The sequence below is a fragment of the Acomys minous genome (genome assembly GCF_964271855.1).
Source record: "Acomys minous genome assembly, chromosome: 8".
Taxonomy (NCBI): domain Eukaryota; kingdom Metazoa; phylum Chordata; class Mammalia; order Rodentia; family Muridae; genus Acomys; species Acomys minous.
This window is the reverse complement of record NC_140489.1, coordinates 2,756,964-2,783,538: the sequence shown is the minus strand read 5'-3', so window position 1 is coordinate 2,783,538 and position 26,575 is coordinate 2,756,964. Positions and strand designations below refer to the sequence as shown.

General features: G+C 49.0%; 1 protein-coding gene across 2 annotated transcripts in view; it reads left to right on the top strand.

The window, feature by feature from the left end:
• The window catches only part of PTPRN2 (protein tyrosine phosphatase receptor type N2), a 705,670-nt gene that overhangs the window by 377,356 nt on the left and 301,739 nt on the right, over positions 1-26,575 (top strand). The window lies entirely within an intron of this gene.

Below are 26,575 nucleotides of genomic sequence, written 5' to 3'. Positions count from 1 at the left end.
GGGTGGGCACTTGTGTCATATGAGGGTGTAGTCACTTTGCTCCTAAGCCTGTTTGTGTGCCGTCTGTGCCCAGTTAGTGCTTATGATCGCTGTAGCTTACTGTCCGCCCTGGACCCCAGGTCATCTGTGACCCAAGTTGGGCTGAGACTGACCTGAGTCTTCTATCACCATGAGAGGCCGGACTGTCTGCCTTGAGCCAGCCATCTTTTCGAGGAAGGAAGGACACACTCTGGGTAAGACTGGTTAAAGTCTCAGGTTCAATCAGGACTTAAATTTATAATCACCTACACTAAACTCAGTCTTTAGGCTGGTGTGTTAACTCAACATTGAAACTCACGCTTGCACATTATCTAGATTAAATGCCCCTACGAATTTACTGTACAGGGAGTGGAACACATTTCTGTTTTCTTACAAGATACTCCAGGACCACCTGGAGAACCCATGGCCTCAGGAACCTGAAAGTAGAGCCTTTAAGTATAGCCTGGTCACTCCCACTGACCTCAGGGAGATATCTGGATTTTGTTTTCTTTTTGCTTTTTTGAAAGAGGTTCTCTCTGTGTAGCCTTGGCTGTCCTGGACTCGCTTTGTAGACTAGGCTGGCCTCAAACTCACAGTGATCCGCCTGCCTCTGCCTCTGAAGTGCTGGTATTAAAGGTATACACCACCATGCTCAGCTTGAAATCTGCATTTTCTATAGTCCCTTTTCTGTACCGTAAGGAAACCAAGTGAATTATTTGCTCAGACAGTTCTTTTTAAAAAGAGATGAGGCAGGCTAATGGTCAAAAGTGAGACTAAGCCTGGTCCCCTTGGCTTTGCTGACAAACATTTCCTCTCTCTCACCCCAGGAAAGGCTGAGTGATTGGTTCCTGGTTCTAGTGTGAGCCTCTGGGCTCTCCATATGCTCACCTCCCAGCTCCTGCCTCCTGTGGACTCAGGCTTTTGTGCCTCCTTACCAATTGTGGGGTGGGGGGGCACGGGGGGGAGCTCTCTTCAGGCAGGGCTGTGAGCTCACTTGCTTCCCAGGTGAAGGCGCTGTGGGCGGGCGTTGCACTGAAGCCCTGCCTTTTTCCACGCAAATGCTGCCCTGGGCACTTTTAGCCCACATGAGTTTGTGTGGGCTGCCTGGGAAACACCTACGTGGAGGCGCCTGAGCTGCGGGTACAGCCAGTAGACCCTGTGTTTGCTGCCAAGCAAGGTCATCTGCCTAAGTATTAGGAGCACATGAGAGATGTGTGGCTATTCCCTGCATAGCAGGTTTCTGCATTGGGGCAGAGTTGATCTGGAGATCAGGATGGTGGGGTCAAAGCTGCTCAGGAAGCTGAGCTCCCTGACCTCTGTCTAGGTCTGCAGGGCACTGAGGCTAGCTTAGGTGATCAAGGCACAGGGCTTAGGCGGCCTTTTGAACTGTGTGATATACATCAAGACAGCCGTTCTGAGTGCAGCAGTGCTGGAGACCTGTGGGTGCCTGGGGAATTTGGGGTCTGGAGCTCCTGAGTCCCCTTGAGGTGGAATAGAGCACAAAGCTTCACATTCCTGAGGTCCATGGCCACTCAGCCTCCTGGTGACACTGGCTCTTCCTGAGGGCTGGGAGGGTGAGCACAGATCTCTGTAGCTGTGGAGAGGGTGCGCGCATCTCCTGTACTGTGTGCTTCCTGTGTCTCAACATGCCTCGCCTTCACAGAACCCGAGCATTGGGCCCCGCACCTGGGATTTTACTTCCAGGTGAGATGTGTATTCTGTTCTCTGCAGCGTCTTTGCCGTGAACAGTACAGCCTGATTTAAGCAGACTGCCAGTATACCATGACACCCGCACATTCTAGGGGCAAACCACGGAACCAGGATGGACTTTAGACATAGCTCCCATCTTTTGAGAGATATCCCGAGCCAAGTGATCTGAACCAGACCAGGGAGGTAGGTCCGGCCATGTGACAGGATCAGATAGAAACATCTGGGCCCCTGTGTCCCCCAATTAATAACTGCTCATCCTCATCGTTATGGATGACAGGTGCTTGTGGCCCATCGAGGACCCAGATTGCTCCGTGGGGACTCTTGATCCTAAGGAAAAGGAGAGTCGCTAGCTCTTAATTCTAAAATGTTCTTTTCAGACTTGATCCACACTTCTATCTCCCAAGCATTTAGTACGGTGAGGTTTGGGGCTGGGAGTGTCAGTTCCTCCAGCAGAGAAACACAGTTCCACGGGACACTAGAGAGCACAGGAGGATCCCACTGCTGCTGTCCACAGACGACCCCAAAGCCACCTGGGCTGCTCTGGCTCAGGGCCACCTGAACTTTCTGCAGGATGGATGAGTAAGGCTGGAGGAGGGGAGCTTCTGTAGATGTCTGTCCTCTTGGGGAATGTCTCCTCCTCTACCTATAGAAATATCAAAGTTCCTTCAAAATGCAGAGCCCTTGCTAGGGTGTGATCCGTCTGTGAGAGAGGATCGATCACTTGGCGTTCCCAAAGGCACAGGTTCTGTCCTAAGAGACTCTCTGTCTCTGTCTCTCTCTGTCTCTGTCTCTGTCTCTCTCTGTCTTTGTCTCTCTGTCTCTCTCTTTCTCTGTCTTTCCCTGTCTCTGTCTGTCTGTCTGTCTGTCTGTCTGTCTGTCTGTCTCTCTCTCTCTCTCTCTCTCTCTCTCTCTCTCTCTCTCTCTGTCTTCTTCCTCCTCCTCCTCTCTTCTCCTCGACATAGAAAACCTTTAATAAATACTTCTCATTGATACACTTACTGTTTCAATCAACCTTAATATCAAAATATCAGGCAGCACTGGGTGAATAAGAATTTAAAATCATGCAAATAAGATGTGAGCTCTTTGAGTAGACCAGATGCTAGAAGGACAGAGCCAGCAGTGAGTGTGAGGGGAGGGCCACCTGGGAGTGTGTGAGGTCTGTGAGGGGAGATGTGTGATAGCAGAAGGGCCCACCTCTAAGTTCTGTCCTGCTATCAGCCCACAGTGACAGAAACCCCGGTGCCTCGCCTCTCTGGGACTCAGTTTCTATGGGGAAAAATAGGCTAACTGAACCCTAGTCCTGTCATTTGCATCCAAGTCCCATGTCCTCCAAACCTCACCTGTAGCTTCACCTGCTGCCCGGTTGGTGGAGCCTTCTAGGTGCCCTGGCAGATGCTCACAGGCTGCAGGTGGGTTGGGATCTTGGATGCCATCGCTGACTCCAAGAGTGATGCACGTTGCCTCCTTCCCCTGCCATGCTCGGGCCAGTGTGCTTGCACTCTCTCCTTCTCTTACCAGGGCTGTGGCAGTGTGTCCCAGGTCAACTCTAGGTGCTTCTAGTCAGGCTCATAGCTTTGCAGTGCTCTTCATGGAAGCCATGGATGTAGACTAGGCTAGCCCTGTAATGCTTGAGGAAGAGGCTCGTTGCTTTTGAATCTTGTTCTTAGTATCCAGAGACTCGCACATTCCTCTCTTGTCTCCTCAAGAACACGCTCGCTTTATGCCTGCTGTGCTGCATAGAAATGTTGGAAGAAAGGAAAGGTACAGCTTTAGAGACTGCAGGGGCAAATCTAGGGGTGACAAAGCCCCCCACCTCTCTCCCGCTGAGGGTCCTGTATCATGCTGTGTTCCTCCTCGCCACGCCGCTGTGTGTCACTCTCTCATTTCTTTCCCATTTTGAGTGATGCAGTGTGATACGTCTAATGACAAGTAGAACAAATTCTGGTGATGAGGTCACCTTGGGCCCACATTATATCTGACTGCTGTTTTCCATAGAAATTATTTGTGAAAGCGTGTCACGTGCTCAGAATGCTGTCTGTCTCCTTCCCAAGTGCATGCATTGATGGGCAAATAAGTTCTGACTTGCCAGACAGGAATAGTGTTGCCTGACCCCTCCAGTTAGACAACAAATTGGCCTGTGAAGAAGCAGCTTCTGCTCTCATGGCACAGGGAGACAGGATGGAATGATTGCACAGCCTCTGTGTAGAACGTGGAGTGTTTTAAACGCAAACAGAGGTCCAAACGCCTTACAGTACTTGCTTTCCTAAAGGGAGGGCTTAGTGAGGCTTGCGTGTTGCCTGAGTCATGGGGAGGGTTGCTATGGGAGGCAGTTGGCTGACAAAGGGAAACTGTAGGGACCTTGGTCGATGGCAGACTTGAAATCATAAGAACAACGTCCTTCTTGTTCCACTCCGTGTCCTTGGAGATGGGTTCCAGGGCCCCTAAGGGACCAAAGTCTGCATGTATTTAAGGCTGAGAGAGCACTGTGTGTGAGCCATGTACGTTCTCCCGCACTGAGCATCCTCTCCAGGTGCTGAGAGTGGTAAACTGAAAGCGCTATGCAGCTACGGAACAGCGGTGACAATGTCTGCATGTTTGCTAACACTTTTGTTCTAATACTTTTGCCACTTTGTTCTAATACTTCTTTTTCCACTTTTATGCATATGTGCACGTTTGTGCATGTGTACATGCATGAGAATGAATACACACAAAGGCCCAAGGTTGAGGTCAGGAAGAATCACCAATGGCTTTTTAACCTTACTTGTCGAGGTAGCGTATCTTGAGCCCAGAGCTCTCTGCTATGGTTAGTCTTATGAGCGAGCTAACTGTGGGGGGTCCCTCGTCTCTGCATTATGCGACTGGGTGACAGGCAGGCCAGCACAGCCCCCTGACATTTAGAATTTGGGGCATCTGAACTCTGGACCTCACCTTTGCACAAGCAGCAGTTCAACACGTGAGCCTTCTCCTCCATCATTTTTTCAGATAGTTTCCAACCTGCGTTGGTTGGAATCCATGGGTGAGGAAACCATTGTTACGGGGTTCTTGGGTGAGTGGCAGTTGGCTAGGAGAACGCAGAATGTGTTCCTTGAGATGGAAAAAGAATTATTCATCCTACTCAAGGCAGGAAAGTGAAGTCACAGTTGGAGAGTGGGGGCGCCACTGACAGGTGGTGACAGTTAGAGATCTGAAGCAGGAATGCCAAATGGCAGTTGCAGCTGCCTTGGGGTGAAAGTGGAGGTGTCCAGGAGTCACAGACACAAAATAGCCACTATAGATGCTGAGGCAGAATGCTAAAGCAGCCACCACCTGCCCATGAGTGAGGGTGGGGAGGTCTTGAGTCTCCCAAACAAGTAATGGGTAGATCGGAGGTAGGGACACTAAAGCAACTGTCACCCATACCAGAGTGAAAGTAGAGAGCCCGAGTCCTGGACACACAGTTACAGGTGACAGGGAGCAGAGGACCACCAGCCAAGGAAAAACAACAACAACAACAACAACAACAACAACAACAACAACAACAACAAATTATTAGAACAGAAACAGCTCTCACCAAGGAGAAGGAAGGGGTCTCAGAGGTGGGAGTCCACCAAGTGCTTCTGGGGTCTGTTCTACCTCATCTCTTCCAACACTTACAGTACCTCTGAGACAAAGAGCACCCCTTCTTAAAGGGGCCAGTCCCTGTCCCTAGATCAGTGCTACCTCCCTTCAGTTTCTCTTGTAAAATTGCCCAATGTTGTCCATGGGCATGTCCATCTAGGGTAATGGATCCTGGGAGTCTGCTGACTAGAGGCCTGATTGCTTAGGGAACAAGGGCAGTCACAGCGGATGCCGTGTTACAGTTCTTAGAGTCTGTTTTTCAGTCTGTTTTACCATAAGTGGCAAATCCAGAATTAGACTCGCCTCTGCATTCAGGAAGCTGACCACTGGGCCTCCTGGACGCCTCAAATCACATCTGAATGAAGACCTTGTTGTTCTTGAGTGCCGGTTCTGTCCTGAGTAGCGGTGCGTGCGCACTTCCGGGCATCCAGCCTGCATTGCTTCCCAGCATCTAACCCGCAATTTCTCCTCCCTAAACATTGCAGCCTTTTCCTCCTCCTGAAGTAATGGCTGACTTTATGTTCTACCCAAGATAGGATAGCCTTTGCTAATGGATGTCTCTCCTCTGAGGTGGCCCGTTGCAGTTGCCCTAAATTCTCTAGGCTTGTACTGATACCCCGAGTAGGTCCGTACTACAAAGAAAGGCTACAACAACTGTTGGGTCTACTATTTCTCTGGTCCAAGTCTGGTATACCCACCAGAGAAACTGTGTCTGTTAAAAGGCCGTGGCCTGAGTACAGTTAGGGTAAAAGCAAAGGTCCCAGTGCTTGTTCCAGTACCTCAAATATCTCATTGGAAGATAAGTGAGGCTGGTACCACTCCCAGGTAAACAAATATCTGTCTCAAAATAAGATTCTTTGGGAGGCACTGGATTTTGCCCAATCTAGCCTACTAGGTGATATTGATTTGGAAAGTGGTTGGGTCTGCCAGCTCACATCTAAGGAACTGGATGCGCCTATGAGGGCAGTCCTGGGGTACCCTACAGTTGTTGGGAGTTCTTGGGGCAGTATCCATGTTTTCATGGATCGTATGTAGCCGATCAGGTTCATGAGCGCTATATGCAGACATTCATGGCTTCGCGTGGACCACACAAGCAACTGACCATTCGTGGCCCAGCACACTTAGGTCACTGATGGTGACGCAGGCAGGGATCCGACAGGTTTTTGATTCCTAACAAGGGCGTCTGCAGGGGAAGGATCTAAAGGAGTGTCTTATCTGAGAAGGAAAGAGAAGGCAGTGTTCCTGAGGAAGGCCCCCCTTTGTACGTGATCAAGGTGGCCCAGCGATCTTGTAGGCATAGGAGTAGACAAAAAGTCAAAATGAAGACCCATGCAAATGGGACTCAAAGAGGAACTCTCCTGGAGATCTTTGATCATGAACAAATCTCTAGGATAGAATGAGGAACACACACACACACACACACACACACACACACACACGCGCGCGCGCGCGCGCGCGCATGCGCGCGCACACGCACACACACACCCTGCCACCTTCAGGAGCTCCATGTGGTGATATGAGATACTAGCTGGAAACTCTAGAGGTTATTCAACGGGACTTTCTAAAAGACAGGCATATATACAAAGCCTCAAAAGGAGTGGTCCAGTGGTATAGCCACAACAAAACTAATGGCTGTAACTCTTTCCAGGGAGTTCGTGCCTCCCCCATCAACTTAGTGAGATGCCTTCTAAGTAGGAGATTTATTCTTGCCACTTTCCCAGAAGACGAGGGATTGCCAGACACAGTAGAGGATGAATTGTATCTCTGGGGCCTCAGAAACTCCTCAGGGACTTTTTGTTTTGAAGCCTAGCTCATTTTCAGTCTATACGCTTCTGAGCATTTTACATCTCAGAGCAATTTAATTTAAAGGGGGTTTTCATTATCTCGTGCACTTGTTTTGTTTGGCAAAGGAAGGCTTCAACCCACTCAGTGTCCACCCATCACAGTAGCAAACGGGTTTTAGGTTCCATCAGTGAGTGGGTAAGGTCTGCTTGTCAGCATCCTCCTATTGTTTTCCCTATCTCTACATGCTAGTGGGAGGCAAGTGATCTTTCGAATGACCCCATCACTGAACTATCTGGCCTCAGTGCTCCTCTCTCTATGGACATTTAAGTTGGAGTTTTCCCTTTCTAGCTGGTACCTTTTGGTGGAGGGTGTAAACTTTTTTCAGTATAGTTACTACGGTAACCACAGATGAGCATCGGTGAGAATCCATCATCCGTGATGATTCTGGCTGCCAACCTATTCTTGCTCCTCTTCTGTCTTGAGGAAAGTGAGATCGAGACCTCCCAAAGAAGCGGAGACATTTCTTCTATTCAAGGTGCCAGTGCGTTGGCAGCCCTATCTTCTAAACGTTTACCACAAAGCCGCCTTCCTTCTGGTGCCCTCAGCAGTGTGCGATAGCAGTCTTCCCAGTGAGGTAGATATGCATCTAGTAAGTCCAAGACCTCACCCAGGGTGGTCAGTGATTCCACCCCTCCCCCTCCAGCATGAGCACGCAGTATCCAATATACATAGCTGCAGTCTGTAAAAATATTTACCAGTTATCCTTTACTAAGAGTCAAAGCCCTTGTGAAGGAAGTGGCCTTTTCCAGTTGAGCCCTGATGTTAACTTGGCAAGGGCTAGACGCAGTCTCAGATTTGGTTGCCACTGCATAGCCTGCCCTCCAAGCCCCACCCTGTACAAATGAACGCCAGTTGACAAACATTTGGAGATTGGAAATCTGGTCTCGAAGATCAGATCTGGCAGTATAGGTGTCTATCAAGATCTCCTAGCATTGGTGTTCAACATTTTCCCCATCTGGAAAGTGAGTAGCAGGGTTGAGAGAAGGACAGACCCTTAGAGGAAGAAAACTCACCCAGTCAGGAAAGCCAAGTGATAGTTGGAGAGTGGGGACACTGGCAGGCTGTGACAGCTGGAGATCTGAGGCCTCCAAGAGTGAAAGCCATCCAGAGGGACCCGGGACACACAACTACAACTGGATAGGGAACACCACCACAGTGAGAAACATCAGGCACAAAGAGAAACAGAATCAAATGGGCAAACTTTCTTAGAACAGACAGCTCCCATCTGGGGAATAAAAGGGGCCACCTGGGGCTTTGGGTAGAGAGATGTTTTTATAGTCTTCTAAGGACCCTCTCAGATGACTGGCTCTGCCTAGGGTAAGACTGTGCCCCCTGTTCCGTTTCCATTTTCCAACAGCTGTAATCTTCTGGGTCATTAAAGGGGCTAACCCCCTGAGCAAGGAGCAGCCTTTCTTAAAGGGGTCATTACATGTTTTTCAGATCAGCCCAAATTTCCCAGACTCCTTTGCCTCGGTGGGGAGGTTGTATGATGGGCTGTGGAGAACACTGGGATGATGGGCTATGAGGAGGCTTTAGTACAGACAGTACCAGGTCTCAGGAGAGCACTGGTCAGGAGGCAGAATCACAGGGCTGGCTGTGAGTACCTGGAAGGCCACAGGATGCTGGGGCCACCGTGGGTCCTTTAGAAGAAGAGACATAATTAGACCACATAGGGGGAGATGAGGCCTGGAGGTAAGGGTACTCCTTGGGAGGGCGGGAGAGGTGAACAGCATGTTCTCGTTGCTGGTGAAGGTGTGTATACACAGTAGGGACAGGAGTCGGTGGCCTATGGGAGAACAGGCCAGATGCTATGGTCGCAAGAACACGTGGGGTCTGTGGGCCACTCAGAGAAGACTTGTCTCCCTGTCCACATCCACAGAGTGAGTTAGGTTAGTCAGGGTGGCCCTGGTCAGGTCTGGTAGGTTTTAGGTGACAAGTCTTCTAGGAAGGTGACGCATCTCTAAACAGCCATCATCATCTGGACACCTTCCAAGTAGCAGAACAGTTTATCAAAGTGAGGACGGCCCACTGCTGGGAGTAAAATGCTTCCTTCACTTGTGCTCAGCCGGACCTGCGCAGGCAGACATGTTGCTGCCCATGGCCTGCTGAATCAGGAGGGAGGAGCTGCTTGGAGAATGTGACATCTCATCTGTATCCCCCTTGTAAGGCTGAGGAGGCCCCTGTGCTGTCGCTGAGAGGGCTGTACAGGAGCGGACCACACCGGTGGCTAAATGGCCCCACTGTATCCAGACAGTTATCAGTGACATAGACCACATACTCATCCCAGGCCAGCATCACAGGCAGAACGAAGGGAAACCATATTGGAAGGGTAGCCATATTGAAAGGGAAGCCATATTAGAAGGGAAGCCATATTGGAAGGGTAGCCATATTGGAACGGTAGCCATATTGGAAGGGAAGCCATATTGGAAGGGTAGTGTCTTCAGGCACACACATATGTAGGTATACGTATGCACCACCCTCCCATGCCACCATCTCTCAGGGTGTGTGTGCAGCTGGCTGACTGGATGAGCTATGCTTACAGGACTGCACTGACATGCATGGCCGCAGGGCCTTGTTTCTTCTGAGGATAGCTCAGTCATAGTATGTCAATGGACAGCGCAGAGTCATCTGGACACTCTATTAAAGTAGGATTAGTATCCCTTTCCTTCATGATTCAGTGGGTTTGCGAGGGACCTCAATTTGCATTTCTAATAGTGTGTTTGGCACAGCTGCAGGGGGAAAAAATTCCGTGACGTGACAAGCCACTTCTCATTTCCATCAGTACTGATGTCTACCAAGTTATCCAAAGCAGCCAGCCATTAAAGTTTATAACGCTTTCTGGGAGCGCCTTTCATCCTTGGGGAAATACACTGTGTTAATAATCTAATGCAGTCTAACAAACTGCCGCCAGCTGAAAACAACAACCATCAATCATCACCAATCATGACCAACCTGTGGTCAGGAGTCCAGCAGCCGGTTAGTGAGATGGTGTTTCCCATAGGCTGCGAACCTGCTGGCCTGAGCTCTACTGGAGCTGACGCGCGCGTGGCACGTGCCCAAGGGGGACCATGCATCGAGCTCGTAGTCAGGGCTCCGGCTCTTAAACTGTGCAAACCTCTTTGGCGGGACTTTCCCATGAGCCAGTGGTGCAAGGAAGGAAGGCATCTAGTAGGACTTTACCAGGCCTTTGTGAATTAGCCTCTTCCATCCCACTCTGTCTGGTGGTCACAGGTCCCAACGTCTAGTCAGCCTACCTGGAATCCTCCTGCCTGAGTTATGAGATCTACATATTAGCTAGGTGACTTTAAACAGATTTCTCTATTTTACAAACCTATAAAATGTGCCTATAACTGCATTGTTCTTGTGAGACTTTTTTAAATTTAAATTTAAATTTTTGTGATTTACTCACATTATATCCCCTCTCTCGTATCTTTCCATTTCTACCCTCCCTCCCTCTTTTCCCTCTTCCCCTTCTCACCCTCTTATTCCCCTCCCCTAGTCCTCTGACAGGAAGGACTCTCCTCCCCTACCTCCTGACCCCAGCCTATCCGCTCTTGTTAGGATAGCCTGTATCCTCCTCCTGCATCCCACAAAGCTGCCCCGCAAAGGGGAAATGATCAAATCATGGGCACTGTCCTGTGGGACTTTTGTGAGTAAATCAGAATATCTGGATGAGACCTGAGAGGCTGTGGCCATACTGATGTGGGGAGGAGGTCCCCTTCTGTCAGAGGTGTGGGGGAGGGGAATAGGGCAAAAGAGGGAGGGAGGGAGGGAACGGGAAGATACAAATGAGGGGATAACACTTGGGATGTAATCTGAATAAATTATAATAAATTAAAATTTAAAATTTTTTTACAAAGTCTACAGTAATGGCTGGTAGAAGGCATTGTGGTTATGAGCATCACCGTTGCCACCGTTATCTTCAACATCATGATTCTATTATCTTCATAACGTCGTCTTCATCTTTACCATAGTTACTGTTAGGACTGCCACCGTATTATCACATCATCAAAACTGCCATCATCACCGCTACTACAATTGCTATCATCATCTCCATCACCACCCATCATTACTGGAATCATGTTCACATTCACTGTTACCTTTATAACTGTCACCACAACCATTACCAACATCATCTTCACCACCACATCACTATCATCACCACCACCATCATCTTCACCACAATCATCATCATCACCATCATCATCATCGCCATCATCATCATCATTACCATCACCTTCACCACCACATCACTATCATCACCACCACCATCATCTTCGCCACAATCATCATCATCACCACCATCATCATCACTATCACCATCATCATCATCACCATCATCATCACTATCACCATCATCATCACCACTACCTCCACCGCCACCATCATCATCAGTGGACTAAAGATAATATCCTCTTAACTAATTTCTACCTCGTACAATTTTCTTTGGGGTATTTCTTTAGGCAATATCCTTTCACAACTGATGCTGCCTCATTCTCTGGCTGCCATGCCTTCCCCATAAAGGGGGCGGGGGGCTGAGCCTTCAGACATCTCCCTGGAGCAGCTTTCATTCTGTCAAGCAATGAGAAAACTAATACAGGCAGCACCCACTGCCCGCCACAGAAGTTCCACTAACTCCTAAACCAGTGTGCCCACGTCTGTCCTTCCCACCTCAGCCTACATTCTTGTTTGAGTTGCCCTTAGTCCTTGTGGGGGAGAATGCTTTGGTCCTCTTCCCTACACTAGCATCAGAGTCACTAAAGAGTAACCACACAGTGTGACATCTTACTAGAAGTTTATTCTCTGCACCCAGGGCCGTAGCCTCTCATTCCAGTCTATTCTCTGGCTGACCCCCGGCTTCCAGCTCATGTGGAGATCATAGCCCTCTGTTTCCTGAAGACACTGGAACCACTGGCCTTGGAGCTTCCCTGCCCCTTGGCTTCCACCAGCAAGTGTGAGCCCGGATCTGCCTTTGTGACTCCTGCCAGTGGGTCATCAGCTTCACTATCCCCCCCAAGAGTTTGTTCCATGCCACAATCACACCACATCCTGCACCTCTAGTACTAACTCATATACTCTGTGTCAAGCCTGTGCCACATTCTGAGACTATCTTGTTCAGTTATTGAACTGCAGGGTTAGCTTCATTCCACCTCAGAAAGCGGATGAATAACTCCATGCAGCCCCGTGCTGCTACCCACGGCGGTTCTGTGCAGCTCTGTGCATGTCTGGGGGGCAGCCCCCTTGCCTTGGGTCAGGTCCTGGGAAGCAGGATACAGGCTCTCTGCCTAGGTGTGTCGTGAATGAACAATCCATGGAATTATATGAATGGAGTTAACTGATTATATGAATGGAGTATTGTGTCCTTTATCCTCTATTCTTACTTACATTGTTTTAGTTGAAGCTACCACATCCCTCGCTCTGTTCACGATTACATTTGGAAGTTGGTTAGATCTATGACAACCCGTGACATGCCGGCCACCTGTCTTAATGATGTCAATTTCATTTCAATGATTTCATTCACCCCGTGCTTGGGTCTGGTGACTCTGGGTTTTACGCAGAGCGTTTATTTCCTCTAACTGCTTAATAAATGTCCCCACCTCAAGAGTAACAATCCCATAGACATTCAAAACTATGTTGTTTTTGCTTTAGCTGCTCTTGAATATTTTTGCCTCAGTCATGTAGTGCACATTTATTGGTGTAATGAGCTGAGAGAAGGGTGTTTCCACAAGTATGTAAACAGAAACTCAGATACCTCAAGGTGTGCAGAGATAAAGTAAGCAAAGGCGGAGCTGCAGTCGGGCTGGCGGCCTCGGTGGCGTTGCAGATGTGCGTCAAAGTGCAGGGCCAAGGCAGAGTACCCAAGGGAAATTGCTAAAGTAAACTCCAAGCAAAGCGTGGTCCTTTGAGTGATCCTTGGACGAGATTTTAACATGGAACTAAGGTTGACGGCTCAGAAGGAAGGAGAAGAGAGGAGAGGCCACGTGGAGGGCTCTGCACAGCTGTTCACAGGGAGCCCGCCTATCACCGGGGTGTTACGTGACATGTACATAATATTGCATGATGTGTATCACTAGGGTAATATGTAGTAAGGAAGAGTCCAGGCTCTGGACTCTCAGGCCCAGGAAGTGGAGCACCCCAATGAGGAATCCCAAGTAGTAGGGGCCACCGTCGAGCATCTTTTGTGGGAGGAGCAAAGTTGGCTCCATTTTACTTGCTGATACGTGATGTGAGGTGTGCCGAGCTGAGGTGACTTCTGCTGAGGACCCAGCTCACTGGTGTCTCCCTAGGTGGCGTGTGCTGGATGCTTCTGATCTCACCCCTCCAGTCTGTGGGGACCCCAAGATGACTGCTCAGACAGAAGCACCCCTACCTCTGGGGATTAGGAGAGGTCCCATGTGGTGATGGGTGTCCCTTCTGTGCTCCTGCCCTGCCGTGCTCAGCATGTCCCTTTCCAGCACGGAGGAAGCAGGCTGTTTCCTACTTGTCATCTCGTGCTCTTTCTCTAGTTCCTGTACCTGTGTCGGCTCCAATGGGTCTGCACGCCCTCAGGCCGTGAACTGCAGCACACAGAACCCTCGCAGACCCCCAGCTTTCTCAGGCATACCAAGGATCTCGAGGCTGCTTGAAAGGAATAGAGGACAGGTCCAGATGGTGCTGCTTGATATACTGCTTGGCACAGGGAAGATACTGGGCCAACTTTGCTTATCTGGGTACCAAGGAATGGCCTCAGCCCAGTATCAATCTAGGTGACCCTGGCAACAGGATGTGGAATAGTTTCATATTAAATGTCCCTACAGGACTATGTATTTAAACACTTTGTCCTCAGCTGGTAGCATTGATTTTTGTTTTGCTTTGCTTTTTTTGGGGGGGGGGGAAGGGGCTTTTGGTGTGTTGTGGGAGAGGGGTGCTCTTTGGGAGGTGGAACCTGGCTGGAGAAATTGGGTCACTGAATGTTGAGTTGTTTTCTGTGCTGTCTCTGCTTCCTGATCTGTGGAAACATGAGCAAGGACCCTCACAGTACTGCCTCTGAAAGCTGCTCCAGCTGAGCCAGAAGAGACGCTTCCTCCCCTAAATTACTGCCTGACATGTGTTTGTCACAACAGTGGGTAACGGAGCTAATACTGACAGGAGGACAGGTGGGTTTTGGTAGGCCTCGCGAGTGTGTGGCTGGAGCATTCCTCTGGACCAGCTCATGAGCACATGACATTCTGAGGGCCGCACATGGTACATGCTTCTCCAATAGCCGAACTGCCTGGACAGACTCAACCACAACCAAAGCCTCGGGCACTGAGAGATTAGAAGGCTGCTGAGAAAGATGTTTTTAGGCATTACGACAGGATGGCATCTAATCCGTATTAGAGATCTTAGATTGAACCCTGGTCAGAATCTGAGATAAAGAAATACAGAGGTTTTGGTTCTTAGAGCTGACCGTGAGTCGGGGCGGGTGAATGTGACATCCACCAGGCCGAGCCAGGCCTGGCCATTTTCCTACATCAGCCACAGAGACTCTGCCTTCTGTCATCCTCCCCTTCCCTGTGGCAGGAAGCCTTTCAGAACAGGGTAAGTATGGCCCCACCCAGGGCAAGTGACTGCATCTGAGCAAGCAGAACAGACGCAGGTTCCTATACCTTAGAGCAGCCGTCCTCAGCCTTCCTAACGCTGTGACCCTGTAATACAGTTCCTCGTGTGGTGGTGGCCCCCAGCCATAAAATTATTTTATTGCTACTTCATAACTGTAGCTTTGCTGCTATTACATAAATAATAATGTAAACATCTGACATGCAGAATATATGGTATGTGCCTCCTATGTGTGTGTGTCGGGGTGGGGGTGGGGATGGAGGGGGTCGAGCCCCACAGGTTGAGAACCACTGCCTTACAGAAACAAGGCTGCAGCTGTTTGTCTCAAGCTGGGCGTTCATGCTGCCTCTGCCCCTGCCTAGCCCCTGCTATCGGGTCCTGGGTGGCCCCGTTCCCTGCCAGACTTCCCTCCTCCTGCCTCCCAACCCTCTTCCCTCACCAACACCTGGGTCTCTCCATAAAGATGAGCCCACCCAGTCCTTCCCTTCCTCGTGTATCCCTTCCCGTCTGGCTGTGCTGTAGCTGCTTCTGCGAGGCCTGCCAGCGTAGGGCGGATGCAGGCTGAACTGGCAGAGAAGAGCCAGGGTGACTGGCACGACGTTGGCTGTGGCGGCTGTCGTGACTTTGGCGTCGTTGGCTGGGTGCCCTGTACTGATAACCTCCTTCACACTGCCCAGCTGTGACACCAAGCACTGTCCCTGCTCCTCACTCGCTTTTGTTCTGCTACTCTGGGGTGGCAGACAGTTTTCCTCTGGAAATAAAATACTCACCTAAAGGGCTACAACAGCCTTTCCTAGTCTTGGGATCCAAGTCTGCACCTGAGCACTGCTGCCTGCTTCTCATGTACCCACACAGCACACATTTTTTTAAAATTGTCTTTTCTTTTATCAAGTGTTTAACAAGAGAATTACTTTATTGATTTATTTTGTGTTTGCGTGCATGTGTGTGTGTGTGTGTGTGTGTGTGTGTGTGTGTGTGTGTGATCAGATGACAATTGGTTCTCTCCTTCCACCAGTGTGGATCTGAGGATTGGATTTAGCTCGCCCCTCTTGGCAGCAAACGCCCTTACCAGCTGAGCTATCTTGACATCCTTTAACACGCCTTTTAAGCTTACTGTTGGCGAAGGGTGAGTTAAAAGCACTCACCACTCTTGTAGAAGACCTGAATTCAGGTCCAGGCACCCATCCCACTTGACAGGGCTCACAACTACCCACAGCTCCAGCCGCAGAGGATCTAACCCCCTCGTCGGGCCGCTGAGCGTACCTGCGTTCCTACGGTATATGTAAGCCCGTTCAAGCACGCAGAGAGAGACACATAAATTAAATAAACATAAGCATGTCTTTTTAAATTGCTTCTGTACCTATGCCAGCAGCAAATGAGCCGCAGGAATAGTGGTTCCGTCTGCAGCTTCTGTCACTGGCTTCTGTGGTCCCAGTAGAAGTCAGCCTGCCTGGGCTGTGCATATACAATGGCTTATCTGTTGCTGTGTCCCAGCAGGTGAGCCTTCTCCTTACCACAGTCTTTATCAACTTGGCATTTGTGTCTTAATCAGAGTGTGCAAGAACACACTTCATCATGAGGCGGGTGGCAGTCCTGCATGATGCCCCAGTTAATTAATGTTGAGTGCCGAGGGGCATTCCAGGAGTCCCGAGTCTCCATTTACATCAGGTGCATTTGCTGTGATTAAGGCTGTCACAGAAATACCAGAGGAATTAATAATGATTAGGTTGTTACTTCCAAGCAGCACTGGGAACCCAGGGATCTTTACTTATCAACCAAGAGCCTTGAAAACCCACCACAGTTAACATCATCTTTCTAATGTGCTGACACCCGAACCTGACACAGCCGGGAAGACTGAGCCCCCGGAATCACCGCTCGGGGTTCTGATGTTCATGTTCATCTTTCTTCCAAAAGTCTTCAATTTAGGATCCGTTAGAAGGGAAAACCTTTAATCATTTTTCTTTTCAAGGGGTCTTTGCTTCACATTTTAATTTATTCATTCTGAAAGTGCCCACTCTAACTACAGACACAGCACGTATCTTAAAAAAAAAAAAAAAAGAATGCAGTTTCTCAGACAACTGGCAGAGGGGCACCCTCATGCCCAGGACAAGCTGCGGAGCACTTTGTTAAAGCTGTACATAGGCACCACTGGGGACAAGACAGAGAAGCGGTCTGTAGAATTCCGGCCTGCGTTCCCAGGACAGGCGAGGCTTGGAGCTTCCGAAGTGCCAGGCAGCGTGTCAGGCAGCCAGAACTGCAGCCTAGACAGAGCAGCCAGCAGGTAGGGAGGAGTCTGACACACAGGGCCAGGTGACCCAGAGTGTGGGCTGTGGATGTGACAAGGCTCTAATGTGTTGGGACGAGGACCGGAGGGTAAAGCTAAGATCTTTGCAGAGGCGATGGTGACGGAAGGGGCCCACAGCAGGCCCAGACCTCTGAACCAGGGTAGAAAACATGGGGGCCAGACACACCTCTCAGCTGCCTCGATGACTACATTTCTACCAAGGGCTGCATTGCAGTGCCTTTCACCCATGGTTCACTGTCCACAGTCAATTTCACTGTAGTGTCACAATAGTGTTACTTTATCACGAGTGTTTGTCATGAGTGTTATCTCTTCCTGTGCCTGCCAGCTCACAACCTAACCTTTATTCTAGGTAAGCTCGCACAGGAAAACCTTAGACTTGGCCCCACCTGTGAATTTGAGCAGCCGCTGAAGGCTTGCATTGTTTCCCCTGAAGGAGAGACATCAGAGCGTTCCACCTTTGAACAAATATCAGCACGCAGTTTCCTGGGACCCAGGGCTACTGTGTCAGGCACGCTAATGGCACGGGTGCTCAGAACTTAACTTTTAAGACCGCAGCTGGGTAGGAAAGGTCACAACAGCTACCCTCCCCGCCCCCTTATGCCAGACATCTACCCTCATAGGTGCTTGTCTTTCTGGCCTGCTGAGGATGCCCTGTCAGTGAAACAATGTTCAAATTCATTGTCTTCCGTCTTCCTGCTTCCTCAGAGGAACCTCTTTACGAGCATCCCAACTGTCTGACCATAATACAAGCATCTGCAAGCATGGACACTTAGCTCCCCACCCTGCCTGAGAAGCCACACAGTGAAACCAGGAACTGTTGTGAACGCATCCCTCATCTTGATTTAGATCATCTCTACCCATAGACAAGCAGAGCCAGCCAGCTGACCCTCTCTGTTGCCACAGGGAAGCCCCGTGTTTCCCAGCACCTACCTCCCTGAGCCTCCACACTTACCTGCTAAGGTCACTGGGGTCCCCATGCTGCAGTGACCTCCATCCTGATCTTGCTTTCTGTGGTGGTTTCTGAGACAACCCCCATCCCCCACCCCCCAAGCCACGGAGACCCATGTGTTGTTTCTTCTCCTGTCTGGGGCCTTTCTGGGTTTCCCACAATGGTTCCTCTTCCTTCCAGGCTTTGCAGGTGCTCCTCCTGCCCCTCCCTCATCCCTGTCTTCTGTCTTCTCCACAAGGAAGTGTTGGTCAGTCACTAAGTCCTCAGGCCCATTTCCTTGTCCTGGTTACGTATTCTATTGCTGTGATAAAACACCATGGCCAAAAGCAACTTGGGGTGGGGAGGGTTTATTTCAACTTATACTTCTGGGTAACAGACCATTAGGCCTGCCTACAGGCCTTCTCATGGAAGCATTGAAAGCCCTTGTCATGAGTGATTCCAGCTTGTGTCAACCAGGACACTTCTGTCAGTATTTTCAGCAACACACACACACACACACACACACACACACACACACACACACACACACACACAGCAATTTGTTTAAAATCAAGCCTCCACCAGCCCCTGCGTAAGAAACCCTATTCCTGTCCATTGTGACTGGAGCCTTAGAAATGTCCCTGCTCTTGCCACACTGCAGCTCAGATCCTTCCTTAAACCTCTCTCTGGCTGCTCCCGTTTCCATGGTAACACCACATCCCTCTTCCCAGGCGATCTTGATGAAACCAAGACTCTCCTCTTTCCTGAATCTAACCTTTGATGTAGCATCGTGGAAAGTGCCTATGGATAAATAACTCCAGGCATTTGGAAGGTGAAGTATTGATGCATGGATCACACGGATGTAGCTTCATACAAAGGAGTGCAGGCCCCCAGAATCCAGCCCGGATTAAAACTTAAGTCTCAATTTAGAAAGAAAGTCATTTGGTGACTGCACAGGGTGGAGACTCTCCATGGCTGACACTTCCACAGACAACAGAGAGGGGTCCCTTCTCCAGGGACATCACCGAGCCAGAGGGGCCAGTGGTTACCCTAGGATACAAAGTTAATCCTCATAGGTATCAATTACAAATATGAGCTTAGTTTCTTTTGTCTTTTCCCCTCATCTGTTCTCTGCTGGTATGGTTATAAGATATATGAAGTGATTTCAGGAGTTCATTTGAAAAGACAAAGGCATATGGGTCACATCAGCAGCCAACAGATGCTCAGGCCAGGTCCTCTCTGCTATTTGCCCTGGAGAGTTAGTTATCAGTGAGGTGTCAGAGTCCAGAGCCAGAGGCCCAGTGCCAGCATGTGTCCTCATCCCTGCTAGGACATAGAATGATGCTGCTCACCATTCATGACGGTTGGTCCTGAACTTGGGGGTTCCAGAGAGTGGAAGTCCCCCCCCCCCCGCCCACTATTCACTGTGCAGCTGAACCTGCCACGCTGCTCCACACGAGGCTCTGCACACAGAAGGTATGGCATGAGGACTGTCCAAGCCTGCATCATCTGCTCTTGCAGCTCTGTACTTAAGAGTCAGGTGTGCAGGGTTACTTGGCAAACCTCAGCACACCCCACAGTGCATCTTCCCAGCGACGCCCTCACAAGTCGCACAGAGTGCTGGCTTCTTGGGAGCAGAGGTTGGCTGTGTCCCGCCCCCCCCCTTGTCTGTAATAGTTCACAACTACTGTGTGCCACCTGTCTCTGAAGAGCGATGGCTGTAAGTAGGATAGGCACTGAAGAGGGAATCCATGCATTGTTCACAAGTATGTTAAAGCCAAGCTCCACGGAATGTCTGCAGATGACCACTCATGGCAGAAAAACAGTGAGATGAGCAGGTAGAAAGCCCCTCCGGCTCTACAGCCCTTCCTGTTGCCCTGCCTCCCCTTAGGATCTGATAATTCTCCCAAGGTCAGCCTCTCTTGCCTTGAAGAGGACAGGCTAGCCCTGCACCCTGCCACCTTATGCCACTCACCTTTCTCTTATATCTGTAAGAGCTTTACTCAGTATTAAGTGTCATACAGTAATAATGCATATTGAACAGGTACAGTAAATCGCATCTGAGTGGGTGGCATCTATTCCCTCTCACCTGCCCCTAACTGAGGGTGAGGACACTGGGTTCCTGTACCACAGGTGCAAACCTCAGAGGCCCTCAGTTCCTTCACCTCTCACCCAGAGGCCATGCAGACAAGACCCAGACAGCAACACCAATAGGCAGTGAGCAGTAGTCACATGGTTTCTGAGAGTCCTGAAACCGGGTTCCTACATACCATGGAGCTCACTTGGGTTGTCCTGAAGTGTCCCTAGGAATTTCTTACTCAGGGAACCATGTGCTTTCCTGAGGAAGTGAACTTGCATTTGCCCAGAACTCACCTGCTCATGCCTCTGACCTTGGGTACACTTCACCTCCCTGCACCCCCAAGCATGGATAGTTGCTCTCAGATGCTGGAGGCAGTTTGGGTGGTGACCTCATTTTTGGAGAACAAGGTACTCACAAGTCAAAGCCAAGCTCCAAGCACAGTTTAGAAATGGGGGTGGTGAGGCTCATCAAAGATGCCGAAAATAGTGTACCAAGGGCCAAGTGGTATGAGACTCATCAAAGATGCTGAATATAGTGTACCAAGGGCCAAGTGGTGTGAGACTCAGCTGGAAAAAGAATCTGATCTAGACAAGCAGGGTTTGCATGTCATGGGCAAAGTCACCACTGGACACTTTGGTTGCAGGCTGGTCCTGATAGAGACCAGTGTGTGTCCCATCTGACAGCTAGAGTTCCAGAGGAGGAAGACATGCTCAGGGCCATGCAGGACCTGTGCTCTGTGTCATGTCCTTCCTACAAGTGGACTAATTCCTCTGGAACCAAAATTAGCTTCAACTTTGGCTATTTTGAATAATCAAAGTGATTTTTTTCTCTAAGAGACCTTAACCCTGAACATTAGGGCCAAATACCAACTAATAATCCTGAATACCATCCTACAGTGTTTCTCCCTACTGTGCCTGCCAATCACACATGGGGATTTTTTTTTAACATGCAGGCATCTGTGCCCCCCCACCCCAGACCCAAGGCTAATGAATCAGGCTTTAGGAGTAAGGTCTGGCTTCTGTGCCCCTGGAATGCTTCAAATGGTCCTGCTGTGTGCTCCAGAGTCACATCTCTATAGCAACAATGATGTGGGTCCAGGACCGGGTAGTTGATGAGTTGGAACTAGGACTGGGCAGAGATGTCAGTGCCTCAGAGGCTATGTCAGGGCAAGATCAGCCCCAGCAAGCCTCACAGCCCCGTGCAGAACAGTCTTCACTTTAGGTGTAGAGGATGTCATCGGAAGTTAAGGCAACTGATGGTTAAAGAGGATTGCCTGCTGGGAACTAACCTAGGTAAGGGTGGCAATAGAGTGGTGAGTGCAAACCAACCCTGTCCGGAACTGACACCACAGTTCTGTTCCAAGTGTGACCGTCTCCGCAGAGATGCTAAGTAAAGTGACCCTACTCAGGAGGGTTTCTACATATCTGTCAGCTTTGGGAATGAATGTACGAGCCTAGCCACGAACCAGGGAACCCCAGTTCTGCCCCGATCTATAGTGGATTCTGTCTTCCGCCCTAGCTGCAGAGGGACTGTGGGAATTTGCCGTGTCTGCAGAGCTCATTCTCAAGGACGAGGCAAAGCAATTAAATCCAGGCTAATGGGCTATTTAGCAACGGCGCTGATGTATGCAACACATGCCCTGTGTAAATCACCTTAGGAATTACACCTTAACCACAGATGTCATGCTTAAAGAAAACTAAAACCGAATTGATTCTTAATTATTTTAGTCCTGGAACACAGGGCTGCTTCCCAGGATGAAAACCTGCGCATCGCTAAGAAACCTTGTTCCTGCCATCAGCTCCAACGTAGCTTTTCCAGGTGACGAGTTGTCAGTCTTCCGCCTCCTGCTCGTCTGAACTCCTCTGCCTGGCTTGTCCATGTGAACACCGAGGGCTTACAGGCTGCTACTGCGCTGCCCATAGGTCACACGCTGCATGTCCTCAGTGGTGACGGGAAGTGAGAGCTGGGTCAGGAGTACATGGGCCCTCTGCATGTTGCTTGCTGTGCAGCTGGCGTTACTACCCTAGTCTGGTTCTGTAAGCAGGTGCCTAGTCCCCATTTCAAGGACAGGAAGATGGCATAGTGGGTCTTACAAATGACCTGCCAACCTCAAGAAGCGTGGGGATGTCCCCCTCCAAGTCTCAACTAGTACGCCCAATGACATTTGAACAACATGAGATGGACTGGGAATTTCCACAGGCTTCCCCGCATAGGACCACAGTAAGCTCTCTCAGAGTAAGGCCCACAGTGGTCACGCTTGCAGATTCTGAGTTTGAGGTGCACTGTTCTGAACTGGCTTGCTCCGAACTTCAGCCAACTCAGCACATAAGAACATGTACTACGAAAGCCACTGCCTGGTGGTGACCATCTGGGTCTTCCCAAGAAACTCCATCTCTACCCGTTCTCAGTGATGTCTCCTGCACCTGTAGAGTGGGCTTGACTCTAGGCAGGTTTAGAGCAACAGACAGTACAGGTGACAGCTGTGGGGCTTGCTGTCTAAACATAAAACAACAATGAAGACAGCAGAACTGTAGCCCCTGATGAGAGTGCCCCCGATGTCAAATGATAAGCCTTCCTATAGGGCAGTTGTTTTAGATCTGTGAGTTGCGACCTCTTTGGGAACCAAACAACCCTTTCATTGGGGCTGCATATCAGATACTTACATTGTGATTCATAACAGTAGCAAAGTTAGGTATGAAGTGGCAATGAAAATAACTTCATGGTTGGGGGTAGTCACCACAAGATGAGGAACTAACTGTGAAGGATCACAGTGTTAGGAAGGCTGAGGAGCACAGCTGTAGAGTAAAACCTGCTGGTGTCCGAGCTTGCACAGGTGCTACTCTGCACCTGGGCACATGGTGCCCGAGCTTGCACAGGTGCTGCTCTGCACCTGGGCACATGGTGCCCGAGGTTACACAGGTTCTGCTCTGCACCTGAGCACATGGTGCTTGAGCTTACACAGGTGCTACTCTGTACTTGGGCACACCGCACAGCAGGACAGAACTAGGATAATTTCCTACACTCACATGTATAACTACTCAATCCACATCATGTCCTGACAATACTGTGGTTTCATCGCAGCTGGAAAGCACAGGTACTTAAGTCATTTGTGCTGCTCCACAGACACGTCTGTCCCTGTCCCCGACACTGCAAAGCAAAAGAGAAGACACAGAGTTTAAAGTTCTTCTTCTGAACACTTCTGTATGCCCGTGATCCCCCACTAGAACAGGCTCACAGCACAATCACACTGTCCCAAGGATCATATCACCGCTGTGCCCCACAGAGATCCAGACGCCTTTTCATCACAAAGAGAGACAAGAAGTTGAGATTCCAAAGCAATACGAGTGTCACATGGAGCAGAACACCTGCCCCACAGCCAGCCTCACACAGGTTCTCCACTTTCCAAGCTCTGGGGAACAGATAATATGTTCCTGCTGAAGTATTCGAACTATAAGTCTGCCTGAGGATGTTATTCTGAAACAGTCTAGTGATCCCTGGTCCGTAAATTTATTGCCTAAAAATGTAAGTATCTCTCGGTGAAGGAAGCCCTTCAGCCCCCAAAATATCCTGCAGGACAGGAAATTGAACAGTGCTCTTAAGAGGGTGGGAAATCACGGCTCTGTTAGATGGGTGATGCTGGTTAAACCCAGGTCTCCTGACTCCTACAGCACGCTCCCTTCCGGCCCTCCAATCTCTTCCGCTGGCCTTCCATAATAACATGATTGTTTTGTAAAGCTTTTTAAAAAGAGTCAACAAAAGAAAGAACAGTAATATTCCTCCTTGATCTTCGCTGTTGTTTTTAAACACAAAATCCCAACCGTTTGATTTTTACCAATGAAGACTCAGGAGCCAGATGCTGGCATGAAAACCTGCTAGCTCAGAGAGGCAAAGAAAGCACCCAGCTTCCTTTCCCACTAAGCCAACATCCCAGAAGGAAAAAGCCCCTTCTTTTTCTCCACATTTTCTTAAATATCCTCCAATTCAATGTCCCTCCTTTCTGTTTAATCTCTGTCATCCGGCTCCCTGCTTCACCTTTTGACATAAAGTTAACTTTATTTAATCCTGTTTACAGAAAGTTCTTGGATTAAAGGTGTGTGCTAGGGCTGAGCCAACACACAAGTGCTTGTTTACAGTAAACAGAAAGCTCTGGGGTCGAAGGCTGAGCCATACCACAATTAGAAACAGAGTTTTTTTTTTCTAGTTCACAATCTTGGTATTCACAGTGAGATCAAATATGCTATAGCACCCCTCTGCAGATGTCAGTTCTGTTACTGTCACACACACATACACCCCCAGAGTCCCAAATATCTATTGTTTAAGGTAATGAAAAATATGGAGTAATGAAATTTTAGCTTCTTGATTTTCTCATTTCACATTCTATCAGAAGTAAGCTTTTTATCCTGTAAAAGTGCATAAGTATCCTGAAAATTGCGTAATCTTTTTTGTTTTGTTTTGTTTTTCAAGACATGGTTTCTCTGTTACACAAAGCCCTGGCTCTCCTGGACTCTCTTTGTAGACTAGGCTCAAACTCAGAGAGATCTGCCTGCCGAGTGTTGAGATTAAAGATGTGGTGCCACTGTGCCTGGCTGCTTAATTGGTCTTGCAAACTGCAAATTTATGTAGCCATTTAACTAGTGCTAGACTATTCATTCCATAACTAATACTTACTGTTATTTTTAAAAGGCAGATGGGAAATTCGTTGGTCAAAGTCTGTACTCTGCGAACTATCGGAAAATGTCGTGTTGTGTGGTGTGTCTCATGATGGACTGTCTGGCTTACATATTTAAACAGCAGCAGGGTCAATACCTCCTGATGTTTTAGTTTTCAGTTTGCTCTGTTATCTTTTCCAGCATTTTCATGCAGAACTTAATAGTGTTATGGCATTCAGAGGTGCCTCCTCCGACTCCAGGCAGTGACTAGTGACCATCTCAGGAGTGAGCGGTCCTCCACAGTTCTGACTTGAACGTCCTGATCATGATGCTGCTGCTGCACATCTGCCCATGTGCTCATTGGCTTCCTTTGTCTTAGGAGAAGTGATGACTCGAATCCACTTTCCATTTTTAAATCAAGTTACTTTTTGTTATCGAGTGGTGGAAATTTACACATCTAGATATTAAACCCCTGCTCAGGCATGCAACTTCCAAATGCTTGCTCTTATTTTTGTGATACCTTTTATTCGATGATGCTCTTCTGTTTGGCAGCCCTTTTTTGTTTGTTTGTTTTTGTTTGTTTGTTTGTTTTGTTTTTTGTTTTTTCGAGACAGGATCTCTCTGTGTAACCTTGGCTGTCCTGGACTTGCTTTGTAGACCAGGCTGGCCTCGAACTCACAGTGATCCACCTGCCTCTGCCTCCCGAGTGCTAGGATTAAAGGCATACGGCACCATGCCCTGCTTGCGGCAGCACTTTTTATGTTGGTGATACATTAGTCACTTTTCTCATTTCTGTGGCCTGTCAAGGAACAGTGTAAGGGAAGGGAAACTTGTTTTGGCTTATGGATCCCATCATGGGGAGTGGAGGAAGTCCTTAGTGAGGGTGTGTCATTGACATGAGCACAGCCATGCCAAACCTCATTGCCTTGGACCTGTGGGAGTAGCAGAGCCTTTTCTGCTCTGTGTGTGGATGGTGACAGTATGTATAGCATGTCAACTCAGCTTCCTCCTCCCAGATGTGAGCAGCCTGAGACTGTTTGCTTACAGAGACCCCACATAGAGGGTAGCTAAGCCTGCAGCCTCTTTCATGTGCATACACACAGGAAACCTGCCTCCTCAATTCAGATGGGTAAAATAAACATGCTGAGTGTCCAGGATGCTGATGGTGCGTCTCCGTCAGAGTGCACGGATGGCCCACTCAGTCGCAGCTTTTCTGTGTCTGTGTGTCCATCCTTAATTCCCTCGTTTCTCCAGTCGGGTCAAGTCCAAGCCTAGTAGTTTTCATCAGTACTTTATGGGGTTTTATACATGTCCTTGCTTATGAGGTAGTTTACTTTTATTGCTTGTTTGTAGAGGGTTTTTTGATGTTTTCTATGAAAAGGTGCTGAATTTTGCCAAAGGTGTTTCTTCTTTCTTTCTTTCTTTCTTTCTTTCTTTCTTTCTTTCTTTCTTTCACTTTCAAGACAGGGTCTCTCTGTGTAAAAGCCCTGGCTGTCCTGGACTCACTTTGTAGACCAGATTGGCCTTGAACTCACAGCGACCCGCCTGCCTCTGCCTCCCAAGTGCTGGGATTAAAGGCGTGCACCAAGGGTGTTTTTTCTTTATCAGCAGAAATGACCACGTGGCTATTTCCCCTTTTCTGTTACTGTGGCATATTACTGGACTGGGTTTTCCTGTTGAACCTTCCTTTCATTCTTGGTTTCCTTGGTGATGGTGTATAATGCCTTCACTATAATGCTGAGTTCACTATGCTAGTGTTCCTTGGAGGAGTTTTACACAGATGCTTCTATATGACACTTGTCTATAAGTTTCTCTCTTGCACTATCCTCGCATGGCTCCAGCTTTGCTATGGCTGGCTTCACGCT